The 27,778-nt window shown below is 36.1% G+C and overlaps 1 pseudogene; it reads right to left on the minus strand.

The window, feature by feature from the left end:
* Positions 1-498: 498 nt before the first annotated feature.
* On the minus strand, positions 499-27,778 carry LOC149559870 (uncharacterized; annotated as a pseudogene).

A 27,778-nucleotide genomic window follows, 5' to 3' on the forward strand; every position in this document is an offset into this window, starting at 1 on the left:
TTTATTTGCTTTGTAACAACATATAAAATTAAGAAAAAAAATTGTGCCTAGTGGAATTTTTTAGACTTCTCAAATTGACGAATAACTGGTATTACTTCATCAATCAAACTCTCTATAAGCTCTTTGACACAAGTCTTTCATGCCACTCAATAGAGATGGAGAAAGAAAACAAACATAATCAAATAACGTGTAACCACTATCGTATAAACATGGAGATATAATTATTTGATTCATCACATTGAGGATCAAATGGAGACACTCAATTTATGAGACGGTCATCATAATGCATAAACAAACTTAATTTTATTTTATAAAATATCTAAAAAGCTACTACATATAAAACTAAAAACAGATTGACCTCAGTATTATTAAGTAGGTCGACATAATATGTTAAATATGTTAAAGAAAACAATGTCTAAAATGTAACGAAGATGAGACATTACAAATGGCTTACAAACTCTCGCCATAATTGTATCTGGTGACAGTCAAATAATACTACTATTTTGTGAATCTGTTAAAAAGATCAACGATAATGCTGTCCATGACTTCGAAGCATTTTCGACTCCAATTCGTAGTAAGACACAGCACTCCAATTACAATAGAAAATCCAATTGGAAAGCTCATTCCCAGCCCAACTCCCCACCATACATCATCCTCTTCTTCTTCATTTGTCTTAGTAGCAATCGTCCCTGCAGGGGGATTAATTGTTGTAGGACAGGATTTATTTTGGTGAAGGTCGCAACATTTTGTAATCAGTTGAAGGCCGCAAAGATCTGAATTCTTTGAAAAGGATGGTGCCTCAAGCGTTAAGAGCTGACCCCCTTGTGGTATCTTTCCTGAAAGATTATTGTGAGACATGTCCAGATAACCCAAGAATGTGAGGGATTGCAGCTCCAAAGGAATATTTCCTGACAGGTGGTTGTGTGAGAGATCAAGGGACTGCAGCTGTGCCATGTTCCCCAGAGCCTTCGGAATTTCACCTATAATATTGTTTCTTGACATATTTAGAACAACCTAACCCTTGAGCAATCCCATGTTTTGATGAATCCCACCAGTTAAATAGTTGTTTGGTAGATGAAAACAAATTCCCAGCTAATATCGAAAAATAACACAACTGCAACTTCATTTATAAAATACAGAAAGAAATGCGCAACACAATGAACACAATATTTTCGGACAAATTGTCCCTGGAAAAACCCCTAAGGGAAAACTAGTTCTACAGATGAAGAATTATATTAAACTTCAGCAAATCAAGAGATACAAAAATTCTTTGCCTCTCACTGGCAGAATTCCGACAACCTCCTAATTTCTCCCACTGATATTCCTCACTGTTGTCCCCACGCTAACACTGCGCCCTTGCTAACATTGCAAGACTGTTTGCTAACACTGCAAGACTGTTTGCTAACACTACAAACGTTTCTTCAAAACTTCTTATCCAAATGACCCAATGACCCCTTTTTATACTACTCCTGTTGGTAAACCAACGACCGAGATTAAATCAAACCAACCGCTGAAATTAACACAACTCGACAGCCAATAATAGAATTGGTTGCAAGGTGTCCAAAAGAGAATCTCTAAAATTAGTAAATAATAACCATTTACTAATTCTTGGCAAGTGGACAAACAGCTGTCCAAACCACCCATAAATACTACTGCTATTCATAGATAAGGACGAACAGCTGTCCAAGCTACCCATAAATACTACTGCTATTTTCGGGTCAGAAATAACAGCTGTCCAACTAACAATAATTAACACTCCCTCTTAGGGAGGAAGCTGTTCTGCATGACACCCATCTTATCTCTGAAAAAGATAAATTTGGTCTTTCCCAAAGCCTTCATCAGAATGTCTACTACCTGCTCATCTGTAGGTATGTATTGTAGTCGAACAACTCCCCTTTGTACACAATCTTTGATGAAGTGATATCTAATATCTATATGTTTAGACCTATCATGAAACACTGGATTCTCAGACAACTTGATGCAACTCTGATTGTCACAATGTATCACAGTAGTCTCAACCTTCTGACCAAACAAGGCTACTAACAACTTTCGAAGCCATATAGCTTCACATGTCGCCATGCTAGCTGCTATGTATTCTGCTTCTGCTGAACTTAGAGCCACAGACTTCTACTCCCTACTGAACCAAGATACAAATCCTGATCCCAAGCTGAAACAACACCCTGAAGTGCTCCTTTTGTCTGTTGTACTTCCTGCCCAATCTGCATCAGTATAGCCTATCAACCTGATACCTTCACCTCGAACATATCTGATCCCATACTCAACTGTACCACGCAAGTAACGTAGCACATGCTTAGCCGCTATCCAATGCATTCTCTTTGGTTCAACCATGAACTGACTAAGAGAGTTAACTGCAAATGCTATATCTGGTCTAGTGTTGACCAAATACATAAGCGAACCAATCAACTATCTATATAAAGTGGGATCTACATCTTTCTTCTTAGATCTATCTACCTTCTTCCAATTCGTGATCATGGGTGTAGACATGGCTTTGCAATCCTCCATCCCAAATTTCTTCAAGATTTCAATGCAATATTTCCCTTGACCAAGAAAAATCTCTCCATCTATCTGCCACACTTCCATGCCTAGAAAGTAGTGCATAAGTCCTAAATCTTTCATCTCAAACTCTTCTACAAGGTTCCTTTTGCAATCCACTATGAGCCCTAGTGAACCTGTAAGAAATAGATCGTCCACATAAAGAACAAAAATGAGAATCTCACCCCCAACCATCACGTAGTAGAGGTTAGCATCTGCTTCACTCTTCACAAAGCCCATTTTTTGCAAGTATGTATCAATGCGCTCATACCACGCTCTAGGAGCCTGCTTGAGTCTGTACAATGCTTTCTTCAATCTGCACACGTGGGTCTCTTTTTTGTGTGCTACAAAGCCTTTTGGTTGCTCTATGTATACCTTCTCCTTCAACTCACCATTGAGGAATGCTGTCTTGACATCCATTTGATGGATTTTCCATCCCATCTGTGCTGCAAGTGAGATTACAGCTCGTATAGAAGTATACCTGGCAACTGGAGCAAATGTCTCCTCATATTCTATTCCCTCCTTTTGAGAGAACCCCTTTGCCACGAACTTAGTCTTGTATTTCTCAATGCTACCATCTACACCATGCTTTATCTTATAGATCCAGCGTGATCCAACTACAGCCCTATCTGTTGGTCTAAGTACTACCTTCCACACATCATTCTGCATTATTGAAGAATATTTTTCAACCATAGCATCTCGCCATACCTGATGTTCTGTAGCTTCCTGATAGCTAGAAGGCTCACTATCTACCAACTGACTAACTAATGTCACATAGTCATTGAACTTGGCTGGTTGTCTTCGTTGTCTAGTACTCTTCCTAGGAGCTCCCAAAAACTCCTGAGTATCCCTTTGTGTATCTAGAACTAGATGGTTCCTGCTGCCAACTGTAGAGGATGAAATATCAACCTCTAAGTCTTCTAGATACATTTCTTGTTGCACCTATTGCTCCATACTCTGTGAATCTTCACTAACTGAGTCTACACTCGTACTGGTAACTGTACTTGAGCTTTGTTGCCCTTGACTTGGTCTTGGAGCTTCTATTGGCTACTCACTCTGATCATCTGTTGGCAAATCTCTGGATCTCCTGAATGCCTTGTCCTCCATGAACTTGACATCCCGTCTGACAATAATTCTTTTAGTCCCCGGAATGAAAATCCTATATGCCTTTGAGGTCTCACTGTACCCAACAAAGTACCCCCTCTCTGCAGTCTGATCTAACTTTGTACGTGTATCTCCAGGAATATGACAATATGCCAAACTCTCGAATATCCTAAAGTGACTAACATTTGGCTTCTTCCCTGTGAAAGCCTCCTTTGGTGTCATCTTCCCTGTGAAAGCCTCCTTTGGTGTCATCTTCCCTAGCACCTTGTGTGGAACTCTATTCTGAATGTAGACTACTATATTACACGCCTCTACCCATAAGTAACGGGGCATGTCCTGGTCATGTAGCATAGCTCTTGCTGCCTCTGATATAGAATGGTTCTTCCTCTCAGCAACTCCATTCTGCTGTGGATTGTAAGGAACAGTCCATTCTCTCTTGATTCCTTCTCTAGTGCAGAACTCCTGGAAGACATTTCCTTTGTACTTGCCTCCATTGTTTGACCGAAGAACCTTTATCTTCTTTCCTGTCGAGTTCTTCACAAGAGCCTTGAACTCTTGGAATCGACTGAAAACCTCATCCTTAGTCTTCAAGAAGTATATCCAGGTCTTTCTAGAAAAATCATCAATAAAAGTAACATAGTACTCATATCCTCTAAGAGATTTCGTCGACATTGGTCCACAAACATCTGAATGTACTAGATCAAGAACACCCTTAGATCTAGTGTCACTCCTTGGAAAAGATGCTTTCGCAAACTTCCCCAACACACATCCCTTACATACATCGTCATGCTCTGTGCTCACCTCTGGAACACCTGTCACGGTCTCACGAAGCAATCTAAGTGCTCCATGATGAATATGGCCCATCCTCCTATGCCATAGCTCTCCAAGATCTCTAGGATTACTGTTGCTCATAAGTGCTTTAGAAGTATCAAATTGCAATCTATAAAGGTGACCATTCCTAACTCCAATAGTTATGTGTGATTTCCAATCCTTGTGCTTAATCAACACATGTGTCCTTCTAAAGAGTACATTATACCCCCTATCCTGAAGAACAGATATAGAAATCAAATTCATACCTAAGCCTGGCACATATAACACATCATGAAGTGGAATTATCTTTCCATTCTCCCTCTGAAACTAAACAGTCCCTTTTCCAACAGGGTTGAGTTTGGACAAGTTTCCCATAGAAATCTGAATGTTGGTGTCCTCCTCCTTGTAACTGGATAAGTACTCTCTAACTCTTGTCATATGAAATGACGCCCCACTATCTATATACCAAACACACTGTGAGGTTGAGCTAACCATACAAGCTATGAGTGCAAACTCATCTTCCATTCTACTGGAGAGTTCTTCTGCACTTGCTGAAGCTGCCACCTGCTTCTTACCCTTTTTCCTTTCTGGGCAATCACTGACACAGTGGCCAAACTCGTGACATCCAAAGCACTTGACCTTAGAAAGGTCCTTCTTCTTCTTTTCACTTTGTTAATTTGATCCTTTGCTAGATCCCTTCTTTGCTTTCCCTTTACCCGCTAGGGCAACGTTCTCTTGTTCCACCTCATTTTTCTGACTCTTGTTGGCCCCATTGACAAGACTTAGTCTAAACTCCTCCTGAGTGAAATTAGTCCATAGTCGATCCCAACTCAGTAAAGTATCTCGTCCACTGACAACTTGAACAAAGACACCCCATTGTTTAGTAAACCCATTTAGGGCTATTCTCGCTAGGTCATCATCACTAGGGCTATCTCCAATAGCTGCTAACTCATCCTTGACAAGTCTGAGCCTGGTGAGGTAACTTGTGACGTCTTCTCCCTGATTCATCCGGGTATTCTTTACCTTCTCTTTGAGAATCAACTTCCTGTTGGTGGTAGCATTCTGGTACAAATTTAGAATGGCGTCCCACATCTTCTTTGCTATATCTAGCTCCGAGATATGTGGAACAATATGATCCTTGACACCATCAAGGATAATCTTCCTCGCTTTGGCATCGTCCTTCCTATATGTTGCAAGCTGTGTTGCATCCGTTGGTACAGGTACACCACTGGTAGCATAATCCTTGATACCATTCTCTTCCAACAATAAAGAAATTCTGGCCTTCCAGACACCAAAATTTGAGGCACCATCCAATCTATCCTGATCTCTCAAACTAGCTGAAGCCATCTCAAGGGTTTAAAGCAATAATAAATCTAAAGAGATCAAAATTTCTTTCCTAGGGAAAAACTCTTCTACCCTTAACAATGCTCTGATACCATGTGAAAAATCAACTATTGCAGTCACTGATTATTAATCTCCTATCATAAATGATTATTAAACTGCTGAAAACCTATCATAAATGATTATTAAACTGCTGAAAACAAATTTCCAACTAATATCGAAAAATAACACAACTGCAACTTCACTTATAAAATACGGAAAGAAATGCGCAACACAATGAACACAATATTTTCGGACAAATTGTCCCTAGAAAAACCCCTAAGGGAAAACCAATTCTACAGATGAGGAATTATATTAAACTTCAGCAAATCAAGAGATACAAAAATTCCTTGCCTCTCACTAGCAGAATTTCGACAACCTCCTAATTTCTCCCGTTGATATTCCTCACTGCTATCCCCACGCTAACACTGCACCCTTGCTAACACTGCAAACGTTTCTCCAAAACTTCTTATCCAAATGACCCAATGACCCCTTTTTATACTACTTCTGTTGGTAAACCAACGATCGAGATTAAATCAAACCAACGGCTGAGATTAAGACAACTCGACAACCAATAATAGAATTGGTTGCAAGGTGTCCAAAAGGGAATCTCTAAAATTAGTAAATAATAACCATTTACTAATTCTTGGCAAGTGGACAAACAGCTGTCCAAACCACCCATAAATACTACTACTATTCATAGATAAGGACGAACAGCTGTCCAAGCTACCCATAAATACTACTGCTATTTCCAGGTCAGAAATAACAGATGTCCAACTAACAATAATTAACAACATACTCCATCTCCTGCCCTTTGTTAGTGATTGTCACTCGATCTACATACATGGGAATAAAAGAATTATCCTCGACAAAAGCCTGGACAAGAAATATTTGACTAGTCGCTGATTGATTTTTCATGGCCTGCAGAGATGAGATGTTGCCTGGAATCCCTCCTGAAAATCTGTCAGACGAAAGATCCAAGATTTGAAGAAGTGGCAACGCTGTAACTTGTGAAGGTATTATGCCTTCAAATCTATTTGATCTTAAGATCAATATCTTGAGATTTGAAAGTTTCTCTATCCAATTTGGAATGGTCCCCTTCAATTTGTTATTGCCCAAATCAAGTATCTCCAATAGGTTACAGTTTGCTAGAGAGGATGGGATATACGAATTCAATCCATTCCCACTTAATTTTAGTGTTTGAAGAATCAAAATATCTCCGAGCCACCTTGGCAACTCGCCCTCCAAATAATTTTTCTCTAGGTTCAACATAGTAATAGAAGAGTTATTTTTGAAACAGGTAGGAATCTTACCTGTAAGCTTGTTATTTGAGAGATCCACAATCTGTAGTTGGCATATAGAAGATGGAATGTTACCTGTCAGATTATTTCGAGAGAGAGACAGATAATCAAGACCTGAATATTCTGCTGGAATGGATCCACTTAGTCGATTCTCTGACAAGTCCAACACAGCCAAGCCATGACCTTGTAAATTGTTGCTCTGCAAATCCAGAATCCCCATTTTCGACCGAGTTTCCCTTAGGTCCCGTTTGGTTGCTGGAATATGAGTGGAATAGGAAAACGAAATTAGAATATGTTTTATATTCGTTGTTCGGTAAGCTCAATCGGAATTGGGAATAGGAAGACATATTCCAATTTTGCTCCTAAAATGAGCATATGTCTATGCCAAAAAATATATGTTATTGGAATAGGCCATTTCCATTCCCATTCCGATTTTCCATTAAAAAAAATTAATTAATTTTTTTTTTTTTTTCACTTTTACTTTTTGAATTTTTTTTGTTAAATTTTTTTTAATAACATTTTTTAAAATTATATCTATTTGTTTAAAAAAATGAAAATGAAAATGAATTAACTAAAAAAATAATAAATTAAAAAAAAATTAAGAAAAATATTTTTAAAAATACAAAACTTAACCTTATTCCTATTCTATTTTTGTACAACCAAACAATAGATTAACATATTCCCAGTCGAATTCCAAGTGCACCAAACATGATTGGAATTGCCTACTTCTATTCTCATTCCTCATTTCCATTCCCATTCCATTTTTCTATTCTAATTTTCTATTCCTATGCCAGCAACCAAACGGGGCCTTAAGGTATTAGGTAGAACTCCTGCAAAGGAATTATGAGAAAGATTAAGATACCTGAGAGAATTGTTGGCAGATATTAATTTTTCCACCAACCCGTCGAAAGAAGCTGACAATATGTCATCCAAGCACTGTCCAACACACCAGCTGCACCGTCCAACATTAATTGTAATAGCTAACTCTATGCATAGTCAATATAGCATTTACTATGTATTTCTCTATAAATTAATAGACTGGGCCTGTGATCAGTAGAGCCCATTTTGGGTTTCTCATATCTCTTATGGTTTCTCCCTTGGTTTCTCTTTCCACTGCATGTTTAGTGTTGTGTTATATTTTCATCATGGTATCAGAGCCAATGGAAAAACGACCTTGAAAGTTTTTGAATAGATTGGTTGGAATGAGAAGTGCTAGCCATTAAGTATTTTGTTGCTAAGGTTGAGGCAATGTAGCCCAGCAGGAAATGGAATTCGAAGCTGTCCTTTGTGTCATTAGATCTGCAAAGACAAGAGCTAGGGTAAGAAAATCCTGTCACTATTTGTGACAGATGAATCAGATCTAGGTCAATGGAGAATCCTGTCACCATTTGTGACAGAAGATTAAATCTACTAGTGAATCCTATCACCATTGGTGATAGATGTCATAAGGAAGCTTATCAAAATTTCTCGTGGATCCTATCCCCATTTGTGATAGAAGTTAAGAAAGGGAGACCTTGTCACTAGTTGTGGAAAACCTTCGAAAGAGAAATTTGTTGCAAGGAAATTTTTAGTTGTTGAAGAAAACTCAGCTGTAGCTGAAGATGAATTTGTTGAAAAAGATCCAGCTAGTGTTGAAGATGAGGAATGTGTGTCTAGTATTATAAGTCACTTGTACGAGTTAGCATTCATTAGGAAATGAGATGGCATGCTAGAGTTGGTTGTCATAGTGCAAAACTTTGTGTGTGTGCTGATTTGAGATTTAAGTGTTGGATTAGAAGTGAGAGAATATATCTATTTAAATGTGTTGTTGTCAAGATACATTGTATGAGGAAGATCAAAGTTGGCAGTAGATTGAAACTGTGATAGGTTTTCTATCCTCAAGGGCTATGTATTTTGGACAAATTTGTTGACTGTGAATTGTGTTTGTTAAAGGCAAATTTAGACATTGTACTGTACCTAAGTTGTTATAAGGGGTGCATTATCGATTTTACCCAACACCCTAGAGTTTGGCTTAATATATTGATGAACCATGTATCTGAAAAGGAAACCTATAGAACTAGCGAGTACAACGATTGGGTACCCATGTATCACAGTAGATGGATTTCTTTTTATATGGACTCAATAACCAGTTTGATGCAGGTCAAGAAGGAGAAAAGCCAAAGTGATAATAGTTTTCCCATCATGTGAGTTTTTAGTAATCTAAATCATTTGCGATGTTTCCACATCATGTGAGTTAGTGGTAATCTGCAATAATTTTGTGTTGTTTGGTGGTTTGTCGTCACCACTCTTATGTGAGGTTTGTGGTTAGTCAAAACCATTCAAATGAAATTTTTTTGGTCAGCTAGAAACCATTTGTATTACATTGGTTAGGGGCAAGCCGTAAAAATCAAAGTGATTATGACAAAGGAAAACAATATAAATGTTGTAGCATTAGTGGAAGAAATTAAGGGGGAGTGTTGGCAGATATTAATTTCTCCACCAACCTGCCGAAAGAAGCTGGCAATATGCCATCCAAGCACCGTCCAACACACCAACTACATCGTCCAACATTAATTGTAATAGCTAACTCTACGCATAGTCAAGATAGCATTTACTATGCATTTCTCTATAAATTAATAGACTAAGCCTGTGATCAGTAGAGCCCATTTTGAATTTCTCTCATCTCTTATGGTTTCTCCCTTAGTTTCTCTTTCCATTGAATGTTCAGTGTTGTGTTATATTTACATCAAGAATTGATACCCCATACCCACTGTGGAATATATCCCGCAATATGCAGTTGCTCAAATCTAGAATCTCAACATGATATTGAGTTATTAGGAATGTTGGAAACTAGCCTTGCATGTTATATGAACTTAATCGCAGAGTAGTCAAGGAGAATTTTGAAATCCATGTCGAACTGTACTTGACAGTTAAAAGATTCTCGAAAATGTCTAGCTCACCTAGTTGACTGAGACCATCAATGTGAGACTCTAAAAAAATCCCAGTTAATGCATTGTGGCTCAAATCGACTTTGTAAGGTAGCCTAGCTTACTTTAGGGGGGCAGAGTGTTGCCATTCAGTTGATTGTAACTCAGATCAACATATTGGAGATTTGGGAATGCAGTGAAGAGCATTGTGGGAATGGGACCATCTAGCTGGTTATGGGAAAGATCAATATGGGCCAATGGAAAAGGTCTTCCCAAGGGAAGAGATCTATTCCCAAACGGTGGAATCTGCCTTCTTAACATGTTATAACTCATATCCAAATTTTTAAGCTTTGTAATATTTGCCTTCTTAATTGGAATACTCTCAACATGGCAATATGAGAGATCCAAGATAGTTAAAGAGGACATGTTCTTAGATATTTTGCACATGGCACACACTAAGCTTAATTTCTAGACTAAAAGTGTTAAATAGTCAAAGTTGACTTGTTTTTCCCAAATTTATTTTTTCCCTTAATGTATGATGTTTAAAGGTGGCCTTCTTTTCTGTAGTTTTGAGCGCCTCGAATTAGATAATTAAAGAATGACTCCAATCCTGTGTGTGCGCAACTCAGGAACATCGAAGAGAATAATGGGAAACTTGACATCGGGTGACAACCTTGACATTATTACTACGCAGTGGAGGGGGCTTCTTACAAACTTCCTCCCTCTAACTAAACGACAAACCGCGTTATAGTCGATCAATTTTGAGTTTTTTTCTCTTGAAACCGCTTCCACCAGACTGTTGAGTGGCGTACCTTCTTCGAAATTCTAATTAATATAAGTATAGCTCTAATAAAAATAACTATGTAATTGGACATCACACCGTGTGTAAAATGGAGCAATTTTTTGTTTGTACCAGTCTTTATATTCATAATTTATAATTAGGTTGGGAGTCTTTAATATAGGATTCGTTTCGTAAGAAGATAAAATCGATTAATATTACAATCTGTGAAAAATCTAACTATTGCAGTCATGGATTATTAATCTCCTATCATAAACAATTATTAAACTGCTGAAAACAAATTCTCAGCTAATATCGAAAAATAACACAACTGCAACTTCACTTATAAAATACGGAAAGAAATGTGCAACACAATGAACACAATATTTTTGGACAAATTGTCCCTGGAAAAAATCCTAAGGGAAAACCAGTTCTACAGATGAGAAATTATATTAAACTTCAGCAAATCAAGAGATACAAAATTTCTTGCCTCTTACTGGCAGAACTTCGACAACCTCCTAATGTATCCCGTTGATATTCTCCACTGCTATTCCCGTGCTAACATTGTGCCCTTGCTAACACTGCAAGACTGTTTGCTAATACTGCAAACGTTTCTCCAAACTTCTTGTTCTCCAAATGCCTCCTATACCCCCTTTTATACTACTCTCGTTGGTAAACCAACGGCCGAGATTGATTTACAATCGATGGTGGAGATATATAAAAATTTACCAACCCTAACAAAATTGGTTTCTAGTTGCTTCTAAAAGAAGTCAATTATTTAATAAATAATTGTCCTTGCTCTAACCAATTTGTTAGCAAAAACAATTAGATACTAAATAATAGCAAATGGACAAACAACTGTCCAAGCTAACAAAACTAACACAATCCACATGAAATATTATCATCTAAACATAATTCTAATAGTTTCTAGTACATTGACAGAAGAAAGAGTAGATCTTAAAACTCAGAACAGACAATAGTGACAAAGTCAGTTCAGTGTCTATAGTCAAATATTATCGCAACGTATTGTTAGGGGTTTAAAAAGTACTCTTGTGCTGGTTTTCTGCCTCTCGTGTTTCTATGCATCTGCCTGGCAATGCACGGTAGATTCAATCGTGTATGTGTGGGGATCCATTTCCTATTTTTCAAAGTCACGCAAATTGGTAGATGGAATTGGGAGCTTTTAAAAGTAAATGAAAAGTCACCCAAATCAGTTGAAGGAAGTTCCATGTTTTTTCTAGTTACTCCGCTTTTCCTCCTTTTCTTTTCATTTCTGTCTTCATGGGAGATTGAAACGGTTTCAACTTCATCTTGTGAATAGATTTTCTACACAAATAAAGAATCAAATTATTTTTTATTTATTTATATATGTTAAATGTAATAAAGAATTAGTATTCTCTTTCCTATTATTTAAACTTTCCATGCTCTCAACGATTGTGAAGGTGTAAAAAGTTAAGCTCTTAAGACGAAAAAATTTGATGTTATATAAATTGTAATTAAATGGTATTAAAAACTCTTATGATGATTCAAATTTGTATATAAAAATTAAAATTTATTAAAAAGTTAATTGTATGTAATAAATATTACACATGTTTGATCAAGATTTCTTTATTATTATTACAGCGTATTGGAAGGGGCTAAAATTGAATATTCTTATGTTGTTTATCTATCTGTCGTGTCTATGTGCAACTGTTGTGCATTTGACGAGAAATTGAGTCCCTCTCAACTTCATCTTTGTGGATTCTTTTTCTACGGATTCATTTTCTACGCCAATGAATTTGAACTTTTCAAAGTAAACCAAAGTCTAGCAAATCAGAAAATGGAAGTTTCTTTTATCTCCTTTCGACATCTTCTCTTCATTTCTTCCATGTAGAGGGGTGAATGCTTTACCTACTAATGACTAGCTATGCGGGAACCAGAGGTAACTGTCAAGCCCAATCTTAAATGGTTTTGTTTTTTTTCTTATTTCAATAATTTTAAATGTGTACTTAAAACTTCCCTAATTTTTCTACTAGTAAATGTAGTAAATGTTTAGTATGGTTATATTTTCTTGGCTCCATTTCTAGGTGAACTGTAATTTTTATAGATTATTTTTTATTAAATTTATTTAGCTTTTAATTTTTGGAATCAAGCACAAGATCTTTTTATTACAAAGAAAAGTAGCAATCGTTGCACTGCACATTAATACTTTGATTTTAATAGATTTCATATTATATTACATTCATATATACATATATATGTGAGATTTTTAACTAATGAGCATAATTTTATATAGTATGAAACATGTCTATTTCAAAAATACTATACTTCATTGTATTTTTAATATAGAAATTTAAAAAAGGTTTGCATCTATAATATATTTATTTTTCTTTAGTTCTTTTAGTTGTTGTGATTAATAGGTGAGGATGTATGATTTAATAAAACAAGAAATGTCTTTGGCTAGAGCACTAAGCTAGAAACAAGTGAGGGGTTTGAAATATTGTAGATAAGCTTTCTTGCTCTTTCATTTACAATTGTAGATAGAAACCACATTTTTAACCCAATTTATAAAGGAAATTTATTTTCCTCTTCTTCTTTTTTTTATGTATTGTTCATCATGTAGCTTTGTACTTTTATTTCTAGATGATTATAAACAATCTGGATGATACTGACAAACCTATTAACCATGGCAACACTTATGGAGAGACAAAAGCCATTGCATTTCAATTGTTTTGACCCAACTTTATTCTCCTCTCTAATCAACACTCATCTTTCCTAACCCTGTCTTTGTTTTGTGCATTGCAAGTCAAACGCAACTCTTGAATTGAAATTTTTCTTTCAAGATTGTCATAACCCGCAAAATATTATAGATTTCCTTGGATTCCATTACACTTCTCTCTATGCTTCAAAATGAGTTATCTAGGGCGGACTAAAAGATAGTGGAAGACAAAATACAAAACACAATTATTATTCGCTTAGTTCAATCAATTACAATGTACTATATAATTATCTTTGTAGGAGAAAAATTTGTAAGAACAATACTTGATTGTGCTAGATAGTACTTGAAGCTTCTATTTTAAATGCATTTCTTAACAATACATTATTGTTTGGTTTAATGTTGATTGTCAATAGTAAAATAATTCTCACCAATACTCTCCCTTAATTTCAACCACAAATTCTATTGCATTTACAAATTGGCTATAGTTTTCTTTTACCTCTTTCTAGTGTCCATACTCAAGTCCTTAGAATTTATCGAATCCTTTCATTTCTAAATTATAATTTTCCCCTTTTAACTCTTTTTCTAACTTGTCCCATTGAAATTTTTTTTTAAAATTGAAAAAAGAGGGGTAAAAACTTTATTGAACTTTAGAACAACTCATTACAAAACAGCAAAGGGCCAAAGCCCCAGGAACCACCAGAGACCACAAGAAAAGGCAAGAACTAGATCATCCCTCCCTAATACCACTTACATCTTCTGCAAAAGTCCTCTCCGGGTCTTGACATAACTCGTAGAGCATTTGCTCCCACTCATCAATCTTCCCGCCATCTATATATTTTGACACCCATTTTGCCAGACAATCGGCCGCCCTATTCCATTCCCTTGGAATATGGACATAAGACACTAAATCCATCAACAAGGTAACCTGTAATATCTGTTGCACTATCGTAGACAACTGCCAGCTAACATCAGAAATCTTCCTCTCAAGAAGTAGATTGACTAGAACCTGAGAGTTTGACTCACAAATCACCTTACGCCACCCTAGAGAATAAGCTCGCTTCAAAGCAAATAAGATAGTCAAACCTTTCATCCTATTAATAGTCTGCATCCCTTTATTAGCCGAGAAAATAAAAACCACTAATCCAAAAGAATCCCTACCTATCCCACCAATCCCAACTGGACCTGGATTACCCCTGGAAGAGCATTCCATATTAATTTTCAAAAAACAAACAGGAGGGCGTAGCCATCTCCCCATCCTTTGAACTTTTTGCTTCATGCGTCTACCTCTCCTGATGCAAGATGAGGCCGAAGATATCCCCTATATTCCAAACCTATCAACCATCTCAACATCACCTTTCTCAAGAAGCAACACAATCTCACTCTTAGCTTCGACAATATCTTGGATCATTCCCATAAGCTAGAGTTGTAGGGTGAAAGAGTAGTATAAGAATAAGTGTGGAGAGTCTTCCTCCCCACTACTACAAAGAACACACCTCGAAGGGCCAAAAAAACCCCTCTTTCAGATATTTTCCCAAGTCAAGCATCTATTTCAGACCAAGGTCCAAATAAAGCAGTTACACTTTGGCCAAGAAAACTTATTCCAAACTTTCTTCCACCAATGAACCTCTCCCCCCACAAGTTGTTGGGAGAGCAATTCCTGATACCCAGAAGAAACAGCGTAACCACCCTTGGGATTAGAGGACCAGGCCAACACATCATCATCCAAAAGGGCGCTACAGTTTCGACAAGAAAGAATGTAATGAAGCTCAGCGCACTCCACCTCCAAACCAAAAATAGGCCATTCCTCTAGGTTCTTCCATCTTGCCTCCACCAACTGCCCCTGAAGGGAAAAGGAGTTAAAGTCACACACCCTTGACCATCCAGCTTCACAAAACCTTTGGGACAATATACGCAAATGAGGATATTGGACAAACAAGGGAGGGTAGCCATCCCAAGCATCATGCTAGAAATGTTCCTCTAACCCACTCTTGCAGATCCAAAATGGGCCACCCTTAATGAGTGCAACCCCTTTCTTGAGAGTATTCCAAATCATCGAACCTTTCCCTGTCAAGCTATACCGAGGGATATCTTTCTGGGGGATCCTTAGAAAATACTTTTGAGTCAAAATTTTGGCCCACACCAGATCCTATTCCACACACCATTGCCAATACAATTTGGTTGCCAAAGCAGCACCAGATAGTAATGATTGTTGTAATCCAAGACCACCAAACTATTTTGGGCTACAAACAACCTCCCATTTAACAAGGCTCCACTTAGTTGATGATAAATTACCAACCCATAAAATTTATCTTGCTAAGGAATCAAGGTCCTTAACAAAGCTCATCGGTGCCACCTGATTCATACACCTATAGAGAGGAAGAGCCTGAACCACAGATTGGAGTAGTTGGACCCGACCAGCAAAGGATAGCCAACAATGGGTCCAATGAGTGACTTTGACATGGAATTTATCCAAAATAACTCGCCAAGAATCCCTAGACTACCTGCCAACTAAGATAGGAATCCCAAGGTAGAGCACTGGAAGGCTCCCAATTTGGAATCTAAGAATATGAGAAACTCTCCTCTAAATGGATGACAGAGTGTTGAAGAAAAAATGGAAGACTTGCCCTTGTTAATTAACTGGCCTAAAGCAGCAAGATAAACATCCAACACCTTGTGCATATAAGAAGCCTCCCTAATGGTAGCCATGCCCATCAAAGTCGTATCATCCACAAACTATAGGTGAGATTGTACAGGAAGGCCCCCTCCCCATTGCCAACCCTGAATGAAGCCCCCTTCAACATTCCTTTTTATCAACTGTCCCAAACCTTCCACCAAAAGAAGAAACAAGTAGGGAGAGAGAGGGTAACCTTGCCGTAGACCCCGAGAGGCACCAAAGAGATCAGAATGCCCATTGAAATAAATTAGACTCATTTTATTTCCACTTATTTTTGTTAGACTGGTTTATTTATTTTTAGTTTTTTTTAATATCAATTTGCAATCAACTTAGCTAATTGACGTATTTTGCTTAACTTCCATATTTTAATTTTTACTTCTAGTTTTTTATCGAACAAATTATGATCAAGTAAATTGTTTCACTATAGATTGTGACTAATATAAATGGCTCAGGAAAAAAAAAAAGCATCTTACCACTCTTAACCTGTAAAACGTCCATCACTCCTAATAGCATTTTGATGGTGGTAATTTTAATAGCAAGTATAAAATTTCTAGGAATGTTAGACTTGGTGCTCTAACTTGGCATTTCCTCTCTTCTTCTATTAGTGGACCACACAATTTTGCTACTTTAAATTATCTTGGATATCTTTTGAGATTCTAAATAATTCCTTGATATCCAATAGTTCCTAACCAATATAATTTACCATGAAACCTCTTTATTGTTATAATAATTACTTACCAAAATAATTATTATGGTTGGCACAGACCAAAGATAGCATAGACTATAACATAGACCAAGAAGTTTCTAGTCTTCCATTTAAAATACACGTGCAACCATTTTTCCCCAACCGCCCAACAACCTTTCAAACAAAATATCACAAATATTGTGTCTACTTCTTTAACTGCAGTGGTGGTACATTTATTACAAATTTGGTCATAAATAGAATGCATGAGCTTGATATTGAAACACTCAATTTAGAGAAATATTATGTTTGGTTTGAGTATTTTATTGTGGTATATGTTTCTCATAGTATTGGAGGAATTGTGTTTTTCAACATTTATGAAGTTGATCTTGCATAAAAAAAATCATTCCAAACTTCTATAACATTATCTTAGTAGTATCTTTTGAGGTGGACACTCTTCAACAATTTTCCTTTGTAGGCATCACCACAACAAACTTACTAACTAGTGACTGCCTCATATTTAGATACCACTTCAAAATATCTAGCATTTCCACCATGGGCTTTGATAGCATACTAAAAGATAAAGGAAGAAAAAATACAATACACAATTACTATTCACTTTGTTCAGTCTATTATAACAACATATTTTTACAAAGGTTTTACAACTCTCTAGAATGCTATACAGTTATAGAATAGAATCAATATTCATGTGAATGATTAAGATGATGAACTCTTCTATGTGGGTGTTTAAGCCCAAAAAATGCTTGTCTACTAAAACTATATGGTTTTCATTTTGGTGATATTTATGAAGGCTCCCTCTACTTAAGACACTTTATTTTGCCACTTAAAAACATGTGGCATCAAACTGCTATTAACAATCCGAACTATAATTTTATACTCTCTCTCTCTCTCTCTCTCTCTCTCTCTCTCTCTCTCTCTCTCTCTCTCTCTCTCTCTCTCTCTCTCTCTCTCTCTTCTATAGGCTTTTCCTCCATTCATAATATTAAACCTTGTGTTGAAAGTGATATGATCTTAAAAAATAGAACATGAAAGTATATTTTAAAGAGCTAGAGAAGACATATGATATATTATAGTCAATTATATAATATATTAGTGTTAAAACCACAATGCCTTTAGGGAAATGATAAATGTAAAAATATCAAAAATAACATCCGCATTAAGAGGAAAAGTAGAACCAGATGATAAACATCAACCGAGAAAAATAAAGACGAGCAAGGCAAGTAAATCAATCCAAGTGAGTTAAGTGTTAAAATATCTTACCATGAAATAACCAAGTTCCAAGAGAATACACCAGTAGAAAGAAAAAAAATGGACAAATATTTTGAGAGTAGGGATAAATTTAAGAAACCCCTCCCGAAAAAAAAGCCTAAAATGCTAGCGAATCCAACATTTTGTGAGCAGGAAAATTTTAATATCGAGGGCAATTTTTTTGTTCCATATAAGGAAATAAAATATTATATGTTGGCGATTTTTTTTTTGCCCTAACAAAAATCATTTTAAATGTGGCGAATTAATTTTTTTTTTGCCTATGGATAAATAAATGATGGCTATTTTTTCCCTTGCCAAAAATGAATTAATAATGTCAAAGGCGAATTACTTGTTTTGTAGGAAAATGAATAATAATGGTTTTGGCTAATCTTCAGTGGTAACTAAAAAATTGTTTAATCTGAAAGCAAAATTTGCACATGTATTGGCTAGTGACTATACTAACTACTAAGTAGTCACTTCAAGTATCAACTTGTGTATTGTCTTAGGTTTGTTATTAATACTGTCGTAACATCGTTATGTTAGTGTCACTATTACCAAGTCGACTACCATCACTTTTATATTGTTAATAGTAAATACAATAGTTTTATTGATTGTTGATTAATTAGAGATCAATGATAGAAGATGCATCTCGGGGCCACTTGCTTGAAAAGACCTAAAGTCACACAAAATTCTCCAAAATGGAGACACGTGGAAAGGTTTGCATGGAAATCATTACTCAATGTCAGAAACTTTCAACTATACGACATTAATGCCAGTACATTTCAGTGTTTCACACACTTGAAAATTAATAGGAATACGAAAAAATAAGATATGAAAGATTGCAAATGCCAAAGAATTAAATGCAACTGCCATTAAATAGCCTTTTCAATTCCTCTTTCATTATCATTTCTCATATTCTTCAATCTGAATTCGGTTTGTAGTTGCAGTTTGCAGAGTTTCTTGAATCTTAGTCATGGATACACCAATTAGCCTAAAATGCACTACAATGGCTCCGCAAAAGTCCTTTTTGGCAGGATTCCTGTCGATTTCCTTGCCATGGTTTGCAAGGTAGGTGCCCGAAGTCCTTTTATCTGCCATGCTATATTCATGGTACTCGGCCATGAATTCTTGAGAAATGATAAGAGTACCATGTGTCCATAGATATTACCTCGCACTTCTTCGCATCTCTTCTCGACCTTGGAGACAGTCAAATAGACATTTTGATGCTTCTGTGTAACACTTTTAAGAAAATGTTTTTAGAAGATGATGTCAAAATTCTTGTATTAGCCAAGCAGGTACCAGGGCCGAGCATTGGCATCTCTTTTGCAAATGTAGCAAACAAGTGTTGGGAGGAAATCATAGGGTGCATTATACATAAGCATCCTTTCTTGCTCAACATGAACGAAGGGCAATTGACTCACCATCAGAAGTGGGCGCGGCTCGGAAGGGATTTTTTATGGAAATGGTTGTTGTTGGACGACATTAGCAAGACTGACTTCACATGGTTGGACGAGTTTAGCAACATCATCTTCTCCAACAAATTCCTCACGGACAAACTTGAATACCTTTTTGATTAAAGGCTTCAAGCCCTCAGCCCCTCAGCCCACTCATGCTTCCAGCCTCCTTGGTTCCCTAGTTCCCTATTCCCTGTTTTCGAATATTGTTTCCTTATTCGTTGCCCTTAGGGAAAAAAAATGTTTTAAAGATATTTGTATTTTTCTTTGGATTGGGCCTTGCCCTTTTTTGTAAATTGCGAAATAGTAAAACCAGGTTGATTTAATCAGCTATTTTGAATATCTATGCTATGAATCAGTACTATGTACATTGTACAGTCCAAAATATTATCAATCAAAACAATAGTTTTGGGCTTCTCAAATCATTGTTCTCATTAGTCTATGACTTTGTAAGTTTGTTTTTGGCATCTTGATTCTCAATGCACTGTTGAAAATTTGAAATGTTACTGTTAGTCTACGAATTTGTTAAAAATAGTTAATTGTTAATAATTAACTATTTTTCTTTAATCTGATTGGTTAAAACAAATGGAGCTTCTAGGAAAACTAAAGATTAATAGATTATAACCTTAACAAAGTTAAATATAATTTTGATAATTTATGTGTCAAATTTTTATTTCATACCTATCTTGTCACCTATTTCTAACTTTTTTTTCATTATGAAATCTTTTAAATGATGAAGAATAGTTTATAAAAAATTATCACAATTTTCAATATATATGTTAAATTTTAATAATTTATAAATATTTTAACTATATTATATTTTAATTTTGAAACTAAATAATAAATATGAATAAAAATATAGCATTTGCAATTATATTTTTAAATTTTAATTATTTTATTTACATTAAACTATTGTCATTATTATTATTCCATGATATCTTGCACCAATTTTATTTTATAAAATTTAATATATCTTCATTGAATTTTTCATATCATCTAAGATCTTTACAATAAAAAGCTTATGATAGAAAAGAAAATCATTTCTATAATGGAAAAGAAAATCTTTTATTTATATATATTAAAACTATTATAATAATAATTATAAATTATATTATATATATAATATTTTATATAAATAATTAAATTAACATCATGATTTTGACATGCTCATTGCTCAAGCTTAAAAGTAAAACAAGTGCCACGTAGTGGCTAAGTACTTGCCTTTAGTTATAAATTAATTATAGCTTTAATTTTATAAATAATTTATTTTAGATATTAAATATGTTTATATTTTAATCTTTGAAATATTGTGTGTGTGTGTGTGTGTGTGTGTGTGTAATGATCATTAAAATATAAAATTATAATTTATTTAAAATTATAAGAGTATATCAAGATATATATATATAATGCTTGATATAAATTATATAATTTTATATTAAATTATTGTTTGAATTTATAATGCATAAACTATTATATTTTAAAAATATTATAATATGTTACTAATATATTTTTATATAAACACATTTGAATAGAATTAAAATAATGCATGTTATAAATTATATATGTTTACATTAAATTTATAAATTATATATGTTTATAATTTGAGTGATTCGACATAAGATTTGATTATAAGGCAATTTCGAAGGTCTTGAGACTAGTTTGACCCTTGTTTTGTGATGGGAAAACTTGTGAGGACTATGGCACCTAGCTCTAGTGTCCGACCATTTTAAGCTAGATATGTTGATGGTAGTTTTAACATTTAACATATTGATTGAGATGTTGATTGTCTAATATAGTATGTCTCGCTAATGTGATCATTTTGTTCCACTACATGGATCACCCAACACAACACATAATGTTGGGAAGTGGAATTCATGGATTCTCTCATCAATTGGTGTACAATTATTCTTTCATAATCTAAGTCCGTTGTTTTTAAGCAATCACATCAGGTAACAATGTGCACACATGTAGTAATCCAATAATCAACCACATAATGTTATAAGCATCAAACATAAGGAAGAAAAAGGAGTACAATCAGCATTATTATAATATAGAAATCAAATCAGCAAGTCATCAACAAGCATTATGAATATACCTTTAGCAATATCATGTAACAACAGGAAACAGAAGACAATAAAGCAGACCCAAAGATCATGGTAAATAGCAGAGTTATAAGCATATCATCAACAAGCATTATGTCCAGTAATCTAATCCAATTGAGTTATAAATGTAAGACAAAGATCAAGATGTGACTAAGCATAAGGTTTTCTTTTTGGAATGCAAGTTCAGCAAGCAGGTGGTTGAATCTTTTCTTTTCAACAGTTGAACTTCTCTACCTGTGCAACTATGCTGCAAAGAGATCAAGATTGCTCATACATTACCCAAGACATAACCACAAATGAAGTTCAATGTTGAATTTGGTAGTAAAAGATGGCATTTCTATCTTAAAGAATCTTTGGAAGGAAAATAAAATAAAAGTAACGAGATTCTTGAAAGAAGGGCAAAAAATTGACCTGATTATGCTTTGAAACCTTGTGGCCTCAAGTACATATATTCTAATACGTGGCACTGTATTTGTGACCATATGAAAGCATCATGCATCTAAGATGTCATCCTAAGCCATAGAAATATCCCCTATTTTTTAATTTGCATCAATGAAGTGACAACTGATATCTCAACACAGAAGATAATAACTGCTATGCATCAACATCAATCAAGCACATAATTTGAAAGAGGATTTTTGCTACTACAATCACTGCCAAACCTAAATGTAATAAATATGATAAACAGTAACAAAAATTAAGTTGATTTGTGTAACAGATGCTGAAATGTAATCCTTGTTATAAACTTGTGGCTGTATATAAAGACAGTTGTAATTACAAACTCTCGTGAAATCCCTATTTGCATTAAAGCATCATCAGCTCAAAACCATTGCATTTGTTAAAAATGTGTTTGTATGGGTGTCTCCTAGTACTTTTCAAAATGAATGGCGAATATTAAAATTTCGCTTAAAATATCCGAAGTGCCTCCTAAAATTAAAGTTGAAGGCAAACTGAGCAATGCGCTCAAGCTAAATCCCTCTGTCTACGAGCATTCGGCAAGCACCCATGTATTCAAATTTCCTTCTTTTACCTTCTCTATTGTATTGCAGGTATTTTTCAGTGAACAGTGTGAAATAACCTACTAGGTCTGATGGAATTTTATCAAATTTTGATTTTGAGTTGGTGAGTTTGAAGGTTGTAAGTATATAACAAAACATACATCTGCATAAGTATAAAGCATACATACATTAGGGTTTATGGATTTACATTGTCCAACAACATTTTTTGATTAGTTATGTCTCCTTATTTGATATGGCAAATAGACAATTTTGAAACAATAGGACCCTAGATTGATTTGCCACGAGTGCAAACCCTAGATTGATAAGATGGGTTTTTGCTACACACTTTGTCTATGCATTCACATCTATTAAAATAGCAACCTCAATCTATGTTTTCAATTTGAAAAAATGAAAAATGACACAAATAGACAAATTAGCAAATTTTCTTTGGGGGCTTCTTAAACGAGGAGGTCAAAAAATTAGTTTCAACAGTCATATATCAAAAACCCTCATTTTCATAACCCAAGCGGTCATATTAGACGAAATGGAAAGATGCATACCAAATGCGTGGGGAAAGCAGTGAAAATGGGGAAAGTGGGGAAAGTGGGGAAATCTTTAGCAAACAAGAAATCATACAAAATTTGTGGGGAAAGTGATGAGGACATACCTGCAAAGAATGTCCATAGAAAAGGCTCAGACTAACATAAAACAATAGTGTATTAACAATGCTAGGGAACAACAGAAAAAGTGGTAAGGATACCTACAAATATGCATTGTGTTTGGCAACACAAGAAAAGTCCTGCCAAAAAATAAAAAACCCAAAATCCATTAGATGCAAAAAGTATAAAATCCAAGAAACTGTGAAAGGGCTTTGCTTCATATCAAGCAGAGATTGGTACGTGCTATGAAGGACATACAAGGTTGGCTCTCTCAAATGCTCGACTAGAACAGATGGAAAATCATTGCATCGAGTGGCAGAATGAACAGATGGAAAATCACATCGAGTGGCAAAATGAAATGGGAGTCAAACTCACGGACCCGACAGGAAATTCTATTTTCTTTACTAAAAAGTGGATTAAGAATAGACTATTCTTATTCCAACTTTTTTAAGGAACTCTGCTATGCCCATTTTAGGGTAAAATGAGGAGAGGAGGATTCTAATTCCACTTTTATTTTTTGCACACAAACATTAAATTGGTGAATTCTAGTATAAAACTTTTCCTATTCTGCTCCAATTCTCGCAACCAAACGGGGCCTAAGTAAACGCATGTCTCCAAACCGCCGTGGCAACTTTCCCTCTTCAACATCTCAATAGAAGAGCTATCTTTGAAACAGATAGGAACCTTTGCCATGTCCCCAATTTTCTGGTGACAGTTCAATTTAATTAATTTAATTAATGGTTGTCCAAGGACGACTAATTAGTTATTTTAATTAAATAAATAAATATTAAAAGATGACCTTGTATTTAATAAAGTGACTTTAGTATTTAATAAAGTTACTTGGAGTATTTAATAAAGTCACTTGAGGGATAAGATCAAAAAGATTCTAGAAGTCTCTAGAGAGGATGGAGAAAAAGAATAAATAGGCACCCCGGGGCTCCATTCGAATCAAGCTGTTGATTATTTCTCTTTGTATTTTCAGATTGTGATTCAATCACGGGTGCGTTGTGGAAACCTAGGGTTTCGGCAATTGTCACAGTTGGCCATTGAGAACGATAACTCTCAATCGGTACGCGATTTTGAGGGTGTGAAATATCATCCGAATTATTGCAGATTGGAGGTGATGCTGCAGTCATTTCATCAGGGACAAATCTGTGGCCTGAGGCCAAATCTTGTGATTCATTGATCATTGGAGGTTCAGTTAGAAAGGGATTAACTAATCGCAATCCTGGAAATGGTACTTCAGCCATTTCATTGAAGCAAAGTTGTGGCCTAAGGCCAGATTTCCGCAGAAGTTTTTAACAGGGGGAGAGAATTAATCCGAGATAGAGTGAGGGTTTCCTGACGGCCAACCACGCCCGCAAAGACCAGTTATTTTGAGCCAACATTGTCATCCGAGTGCGTGGGTCTTGATTCGTCACATTCCGCAGTAGGATCACACAGGCGTCAGTTCTGAGGAGTGCATATCATATAAAGGTGGATAGTCAGCGCGACCGGCAGAAGCATCAGCACCAATTCATTAGGAGTTAGAAAACAATCTCGAATTCATTTCGCCGACAGCAGCAGTCAAAGATCAGATTAATAGTGAATCTGCTTGGGTCGCGCGATCACATTGGGCGGAGGTGCATTCGGTCCTTCACACCAATCCGCAGGTTTGGCATTTCCCTTGGACAGTCGGCGTTATCATTGTACAGGCGCAGCAGCTGAGGCAAAGGCAGTAAATAATCCCATAGATTCACCAGCGGCAACAACGACAGAGAGAAAGGAGGCAAGGGTAGTCCAATCTTCCTGTGAGTGGATTTGCGACAAGTCACACTTGTGCAAAATTGGACCTGTATTGAATATTGTTGCCCGGAGAAGTTGACGTGCTGGGTTTGTGAGTTTGCATGGATAACATAATGAGCCGATTAATGCTATTTTTCGTGATTCCTACCTTTGGGAGCTTGTGATTATATTGGTGCAAATACTCGTCTCTGGTGCTTGCTATTCTTTACCCAGTGTGGCTTCTCATATTCATTACAGGATAAGTTCTAGATGCTATTCTTGGTTCTAATCATTCAGGGATCCTATTTCCTTACCAACTTTGGCATTCCTTGTTGGTGCGATCATTTGGTATGAGAACTGAAACCTAGGAGTCACTTAAGCAACATCTGCATTGTAAAAATGAAGCGTCCATGCAGTTCGAATAGGGTCTGAGTATCTGATGAGCCGGGAATCGATAAGGTCTGCATATCATCCTTATACTCCAGATTTATTGGAAGTTGTAGTTGGTTTCCTTCAGACACGAATGAACAGAGTTTGCTCGTACATATGAAAAAGGTCAGAACTATTTCTCTTGGTTCAGTACTGAATAGAGGTTCGGAATGAATGTATTGGTATATGCACATCTCCCATAAAAGGACAGTGACTGCTTGTAAATCAAAGAGAGTATGCCAAGTGTTTGATGGAATTTCTCTGGAGAATAAATGTAAATTCTGGATATTACATTCGTCCAAGTGTTTCACCAAGTGCCCATTGTATGGACTTGTAAAGTGTGATGCAATTTGAGGCGAATATCCTGTCGGGGATATTTCAACCTTACCTATAAGTTTTTTATTTGAGAGATCCACAATCTGTACTTGGCATATAGAAGGTGGAATGCTACTGCTGAGTTGATTTTTGGAGAGAGATAGATATTCAAGATCATTATTGCTACCAATTTCTTCTAGAATGGATCCACTTATTTGATTCTCTGACAAGTCCAACAACCACAGTTCTTCACTACTAGAAACTGGTGGAATTTGACCTTGTAAATTATTGCTATGGAAATCCAGTCTACGCAAATTACCTCCCATTAACAAGTGAGGTACTACTCCTGCAAAGTTATTGTGAGAAAGATTCAGATACATGATGGAATTAATACTCCATATCCACTCGAGAATATTTCCTATAAGACTGCAGTTAGACAAATCCACATCATAAACTTCAGATTGAGTTATTAGGAAAATTGGGAATACCTCCATCTTGCATGAACCTAATCCAAGCGTTTGCAAAGAAAATTTCAGAATCCATGTTGGGCTGAACTTGACATTTATTAGATTATCTGAAATGTGTAGCTCGACAAGTTGGCTGAGATTATGAAGGTAAGACTCTAAAAAATCCCCACTTAACCAGTTTGACTCCAAGTGTAGGGTCTTTAGTTTAGAAATATCTGATATGCTAAGAGGGATGACACCTTCTGAATTGTTGTTTCTCAGCTCAAGCTTTTCCACATATGAAAGTTAGCCAATAGAAAGGGGAATTTTACCTGTTAACACATTGTGGCTCAGATGGAGCTTTGTAAGGTAGTGTAGCTTACTTGCAGGGGATGGAATGCTTCCCTTCAATTGATTGTTACTCAGATCAACACTTTTGAGGTTCGAAAATGCAGTGAAGAGCATTGGGGGAATAGGACCATATAGTTGGTTATAGGAAAGATCAATATGGGCCAAAGGAAAAGGTCTTCCCAAGGTAGGAGATCTATCCCAAAATGGTGGGATGTGCCCTCTTAACATGTTACCATAGAGATATGATTCTTTAAGCGTTGTAAGATTCATCATGCTAGTTAACAAACTCTCAACATAACAATCTGTTAGATCCAAGATAGAAAATTTGGAAATGTTGGCAATGGAATCCAGAATACTTCCTCCCACTATTGTGCTTGATAGAATAAGGGTGTGAAGGGAAGCAAAGTGTTGTGGCAGAATGCTCGACATGTTCCCTCTCAGATGATAGCTACCGTACAAGTCCAGTAGTTGCAATCTTGGAAGGCTGAGTAGGGCAGAAGGGAACTACAATTCAAATCATTTGTACCAAGTTTGATGTGGGTGAGATTGGTGAGGTTGGAAATGGAAGGGGTAAATTCTCCAGACAGGGCACACTAGATAATTTGAAGATGGCTTAGAGAATACATGGTGGAGAGAGCGCTATCCAAGTCATCGTTATCCACTCCTGACATATCCACTTGGTCCAGGATAAGCTCCCTCAAATCTCTCATGTTTCATGTCCACATCCACATATCCACCATTCTCAAATTGAAGCTATTGCTAGAGAGATCCAAGTGCTGCAAATTAGATTGAACAATGGGGAAAGACCATCCCTAGTTCGATTACTCAGGGGACTTTTGAGATGAGAATCATTACCAAAATTGTAACAAGCATCAAAGGAACTGTGCAGATCCAGACTAGTGACATGAAGTGTGTGAGGATGGCACTGAATTCCATTCCACTCACAACAGTTGAAACCATGCCATGATTTCAATACTTGATTAGAGGGATCAAGAACAGATGCCTTGAAATGCAGAAGTGAATCTCTTTCATTGCCTCCACAACACGCACAACCATAAAGCTGCAAGAGCAAAACAAAGAGTATAGTTGCCCAAAACATTTTCAT

Source organism: Cupressus sempervirens, chromosome 4 (genome assembly GCF_028749045.1).
Source record: "Cupressus sempervirens isolate cs-2001-9-10 chromosome 4, ASM2874904v1, whole genome shotgun sequence".
Lineage (NCBI taxonomy): Eukaryota > Viridiplantae > Streptophyta > Pinopsida > Cupressales > Cupressaceae > Cupressus > Cupressus sempervirens.